Source organism: Pseudophryne corroboree, chromosome 10 (genome assembly GCF_028390025.1).
Source record: "Pseudophryne corroboree isolate aPseCor3 chromosome 10, aPseCor3.hap2, whole genome shotgun sequence".
NCBI classification, from domain to species: Eukaryota; Metazoa; Chordata; class Amphibia; order Anura; family Myobatrachidae; genus Pseudophryne; species Pseudophryne corroboree.
In genome coordinates, this window is record NC_086453.1 from 351232331 (window position 1) to 351238811 (window position 6481).

Below are 6481 nucleotides of genomic sequence, written 5' to 3' on the forward strand. Positions count from 1 at the left end.
TCCACCCACACCCGCCGCTGCCCGGCGCCCTGCTCAGCCCCGCAGGAATATCATCCTCCAACGGCTGCTAGTGTTTCCAGCCTCGGACTGTTTCTCCTCCTTCACCGCAAGTACCGGCTCCCATCGTATGCCTGCGGCTGCCCGCTCTCCATTAGAGATCCATTGCAACACGCTCCCGTCATATGCCGGCGGCTGCCCGCTCTCTACATAAGAGACCTATTGCTGCACGCTCCCATTACATGCCTGCGGCAGCTTGCTCTCCATTTGAGACCGACTGCTGCACGAACACCCGCCTGCGCTGCAGGTTCCTCCAGCGTGGCCGCACCTTCCGCCTTCATCCACGGAGAACCGCTGCTTCAATAACGGAACTTTACCTTACTACTGGCAGCTAAGGTCTTCCACGGGCACAGGACGGTGACTGGTGTCCTCTCTTCGCGGTCACCACGGGCATCTCCTTCAGTGACAGTGATCTCACCCATCAGGATTGGGATTCCTTATCCAACATTTGCCACGGGTAATATCAGTACATTATGTTTTTTTACCCATAGCATTTCAATTCCCATTCTTTCTCCACTGCTTCCTTTTCATATCCCCCACCCTATTAATTGTTACTCCCTTGGAATATTTTGTGAGAAGCATCAATCTATATACTTATTCATTCCCCATCATCATACATACTGCTTATCAACTCTATTTGGTAAAATTAATTGCACTTTCCTTTACAATACATGTATATTTATCTATTAATTATTATTCCTTTTCTAGCATTTCAATATTGCCTATCTACCCCATCTTTTTGAAGGGTGTGGTTTGTTTTATCGACAGTGTCTAGGTCGACAATGTTTAGGTCGACCACTATAGGTCGACAGTCACTAGGTCGACATGGATGGAAGGTCGACAGGGTTTCTAGGTCGACATGTGCTAGGTCGACAGGTCTAAAGGTCGACATGAGGATTTTTTTTTGGGTGTCGTTTTCTTCGTAGAGTGACCGGGATCCCAAATTAGTGCACCGCGTCCCCTCGCATGGCTCGCTTCGCTCGCCATGCTTTGGGCATGGTGCCTTCGCTCCGCTACCGCTTCGCTCGGCACACTTTACCGTTCCAATCGTAGTCCACGTGGATCGTTAAGTATGAAAAAATCCCCCCAAATTTTTTTTGAAAAACTCATGTCGACCTTTAGACCTGTCGACCTAGCACATGTCGACCTAGAAACCCTGTCGACCTTCCATCCATGTCGACCTAGTGACTGTCGACCTATAGTGGTCGACCTAAACATTGTCGACCTAGACACTGTCGATCTTCAGACCGGATCCCCTTTTTGAAAGATATATTGAACTTGTGGCATCTATTATTATTTATATCAATCATTATTTGTCCAATTAAAAGAACATGATTGATGCCAATATGTTAATTAGTCTTCAATTGCTCAGTAATGCTATATCTGAAGCCATTTACTCAATTTAACTGTGTTTAAATTTGCAAGATATTTCTGCATACTTATTATATGTATTAATAGGTTCAGAGCTTGAGTACTCATTACATTGTTATCCTCTCTTTTCTGCTCAATTATCGATACTTGCTTGTATCTGGCATTTAGAAACATTTTGGGTACTTTTTTCAGCCTAGGATACTTTGTTATTCTTACCACTGCTGTGAAAAATCTGACCACAATTTATCTAGTTTATCTATAGCCAGCACAGGTGTTTATCTGTTTCTCCATTATATGCCATTAACTGTTATCAGCAAATATTGCTTTGAAATGCTCATTGGAAATTAATTTTCAAACTTTAAATTATCTTAAGTGCTTCCTTTTTGCCAGTCTTCTGCTTCCCATTTCTTTTGATTCTAATCTATCTTTTCGTGGACTCTCACCATTGATTCAGGGTTTATCCCTGTCTAACATTCGCAGCAGATCCATCTTTTTCCTCCATACTATACATTTCGTGAACTCTCATCAGTGATTCCTGAGTCTCCGTCATCGCTCGTTTCTCTTCTACGATCATACCACACTGGAAACGCCCAAAGCCGTCTGATCTTGGAAGCTAATCAGTGTTGGGCTGGGTCAGTACTCTAGTGGGCAACCATTGAGGAAGACCCAGTGTAGTAGAACTCACATTGGTCCGTTTTGCTCAGAGTCTAACACTGACAGCAGATTCACCTTGCTATCTTACTCATCCTACGAATACTATAGTCTTTAATTTCTATAATACTTCTATGCTTCAACTGTCCTAATTTGGACTATTGCGGGGCCTACACACATTGGCAGCTTATCTGTCCTCCAAACGATTTAATTCTTAGAGCACCCTTATTGTATTTTGGCAGTCGGAATTTATTATGCTTATATTAGCATTTAATTGTTATTAATTATTTGATGATTCAGTTTATTTCATTGTTGCCTCATCAAGTATCAGCATTTATTTGCTAGCTACTTTGTTATATTATCTGAAAGTTACTCTGTTGACCACTGATTGATTCTTATTTTATGATACAAATAAAAGTTATATTTTATACTTATATTTATCTTTAATCTTTCATATATTATTCAAAAGTAAAGAGTGCGCACACAAAAGAGTCTCTTTTTTTCTTCATACTGTTGAGGCTACAGGTAGACAAGCTATGGTCCATTGGGGAAAGGGGGGGGGGGGGGAATCTTGGGATAAATTACAGGAGTAAGGTTTCTTACCAGAAAATAAGTTGCATAGTATGGTATTGACTACTTCTTTACCTAAATTTGTATTCATTTATGTCTTTTAATGCTTTTTGCTACCAACAATCCATGTCCTCACAGAATAATTTGGACCTCTATATTTTCTGAAGGAATTGATGCTGTGTGAATAAAGTATGTTCACTTGTTGCAGAACCCACAGAGTTCAGTGACATAGGGGAGAGTTGTTAATACCACTTTTACACCAAAAACCCAGGTTCTACCCAGGTTTCCGGACACCGTTCCAACCTGGGTCAGACTAGGGTCAGATCCATTTTACACTGCACATTGGACCCGGGTTATTCCCAGGTCAGCCCCATTTACATTGAACCGAGGTCTGCCCTGAATGTCACAGACCCTCCCTTAAGGCAGAACACTGCATACACAGCCAATCAGCTGCTTTTAAGCATAACCCGGGTCAGATAACCTGGGTCAAGCTGTTTACACTGCATTATTACCTGGGTCCAACCGCTGTAGCCACCAGGGTTAGATTCCCTGGTCACTTGACCTTGGTTGTTTTTCAAGCAACCTTTTACATCAAGCCGTGACCTGGGTAGACCCGGCAATAACCTGTGTCAAAAGCTTGGTGCAAAAGGGTTATAAGTAATTCACTGATCCATTAGTTCTAGGATGTAGGGTTGCCCAAGTCAACCCTTAGTGGATTACTAGCAACCTGTTAAAGAGGATTGGATCGAGGCACCGAGAGGAAGATATAACCCTAGCCAAAAAGATAACTCAGTTGCTCCAGAGTATCCACGGAAAGCCAGAATTACACCAGATTTCTTTATTTGATACTTAATTTTTACAAAAGTAGATGGAAATGTCAATTTTTTTATTTTAAAAAGTGAAACAGACTGAAATGAGTAACCAGCATCAGTGCTATAGATGGGGATGGTTCACACTAATGCAGATACTGTAGAAACTAACACCTTAGTTGATTTAAAAGTATGTTCATTCATTGACCACAAGAAGTCGATAAGTGAACAGACAAAACTGTGACTTTCCCATGCTGTAGCCAATCAGAGTAAAGCCCCACAGACTAGATATTTGTTGCAAGGCCCCTATTTATTAATTATTGTTTCTTTTAAGGAGAGAAGAGAATGTTCCATACGGATTAGGATTAAAGTTTAAACCGAGTGGTTTGGGCAAGTATTTTTTTTCAACTACAAGATTTTAAGAATTTATTAATATTAGCTAAGGACCTTCTTCAGTAAGGATTGCAATTTCTACTAAGTAGCAGTTTCTGCGATCAAAATGTTGCTGTCCAAAAATTTAGAAAAAACACCCATTGCATAAATTGCAACTGCATCGCAATAAGCGGGTTGATCGCAAAACCATACGCAGTTCCCGAAACATCAAAGATTTTTCCTATCTGCTCCAGGCAAGGTCATCCACAATTATTGCTACACAAGAGGCTGGAAGTTGTCATCGCTGATGTTGGAGGCCATTCTTAAAAACGCTTGGGCACTCCTGCGTTTTTTCAGACACACCCAGAAAATGTCAGGTTTCCACCCAGAAACACCGGCTTCCGGTCAGTCAAACCGGCTGAATTTTGATCACAATCTGTACGCAATTTCTGGCACTATTTTTGCACACACGTGTTCGATAATTGGCCGGATTGCGAATTGTAAATTTTGCAATCCTTACTGAATAAGGTCCTAAGTCTGTTGAACTACATGTTCCAGTAGACCCTGGCAAGCACCTGCACAACAGGGGGTATTTTTTTCACCCCAAGCAAAAAGTGTAGTGTGTGCTGATACTGGGTTTACTCTTAGTTAGAGAGAGATTTGGGCAGATACATTACCTGTTTCCTTCTTTGCCTTTAGCATATTGTTCTATGTGACCCCACTCAAATGCTCCTGTATGTGTGTTAATCCATTTGTTCAGCTCCATAATACATTGCTCAGAGCACTTCAGCGCAAGGATCTGGTTGAAATATCCACTGGCTGTGTAGAGATGATGAATGAAAGATCCAGTACTGATGTCAATCAAAAGGTCTCCCTTAATGCGACCTGCAGGGAAAGATGACAGTGATCGTAAAGTGCAATACAGTAGGCTATGTAGCATCTACAAGACAGACAGAAGTTACCAAGGGTATCTGGGGCGCTAGAATCACTGGTTGTGCTAGCTGGAATATGAGCTGAACATATGACTCTTAAAGAGAAACAAAAAATATGCACATAGCGTAATACTGTAACACTGATTTTTAGTGATGTTAACATGATATAGTTGGACTCGTACCCAAGGATAGATAAATGATGCTTTAATGTGAAATCAATCACTTTTACATCTGATCCCTCATTTGCTGCTCACACTTCACCCAAACGGTCCAGATTCTTCCAGATACACTCAGAGTTGATATATATATGGAAAGAAAAGCTCCAAATAGTGTAATAACGTACAATAAATATATCGTTTGGAATAGATATTTTAAGGACTCTCACCATCCGATAGGAGTATTTAAGGCACAAAATAGGTCTTTTGCATATAGAACAATAGTCGCTGTCAATGGCTTTAATTCCTCATCATCCTGAAAGTTAGGGTTCTCCCCGATATACTTCCAGAAGATATGTAGGGAAAAAAGGGCTCCAAATCGTGTAACACCATTTATTTAAAATACAATTTAAAAAACATGAACATGGGCTGGTAATGGACTCTCACCATACATAAGATGTTTCAAAGGCAAGTTAACAGAAGATGGCCAGGCGTCCCCAGAGATCGTCGTCAAACAAGCAGGTAAGTCGCTCCAGTCACCGCCCAGTACCTCCACCAACGCGTTTCGAACTGTTATCTTTCTCAAGGTGTAAGAGGTAACTGCAAAGTGAGTGGTATTTATACCAAAGAGTCCTAGAAAAATGTATAACCTAATGCTAGACATGGATCAACTACTTCTCTAAGAACCCTATTCCTAACAATGGAAAAGTACTAAATATCCATTCCCCCATATCCATTATTGGTTTTCTATGTAGTCCGCAATTCTCCAACAGGTGTTAAGAAATGTTCACCAAATCACTGTTTGTTTCCGGCGGATATGAGTCATAGAGTGGTGCACTCTCCTCTGTATGTTCGTTATTGCGGCCGTACATACATGCCCCACTTCCGGCAGGAAATACGTTACATCCGGTGGAAGAAGGTCATCCACGTCTATGTCCCAGACGTGCTGCACAACTGGCGGTCCGCATCCGACTTCCGGCGGGAGGGAACTGTCCGTGTGTATTGTATGGCCGGATTACTTCACCCCCCGGACATTTCTATCACTTTGCGTTCCACCACGTGCGTGTCACCGCAAAACACGGAAGTTGTTGCCGGCTCAATCAATATCTCATGTATTTGGAGGCAATGTGATTGATCCATATGTAAAATGAATAGAAACATCATAAGATTAACATAATAAAAACTATATATTATTAAAATAACTCTAAAGAAACCACTTAGTTTCAAAGTCTTTATTCAGACCAATGGGCTCTAAAGTTTTAAAGTTAAAAATATATTGCATTTCATTCATTGCTAATTTCTTCTGAATGTCACCTCCCCTTTTATCAGGGTGGATTTTTTTCAGTGCCATAAAATTTTTGATATGATTTATATTACAGTCATGTACTTTCTTAAAATGGGACGATAACGCATGAGTATCGAGACCCTTCTTAACATTACGGAGGTGCTCTCCCATTCTCACTTTCAGAGCCCTACTAGTGCGACCAATATAAAATTTGCTGCAGCTGCATTCAATGCAGTAAATAACATTAGTGGTGTGGCATGTTATGAAGTCAGTAATAGA

The 6481-nt window shown here is 41.1% G+C and overlaps 1 pseudogene; it reads left to right on the forward strand.

Annotated features, from left to right (window-relative positions):
• The first annotated feature begins 1990 nt into the window (after positions 1-1990).
• LOC134968271 (5S ribosomal RNA) lies at positions 1991-2109 on the forward strand (annotated as a pseudogene).
• The last annotated feature ends 4372 nt before the right edge of the window (positions 2110-6481 follow it).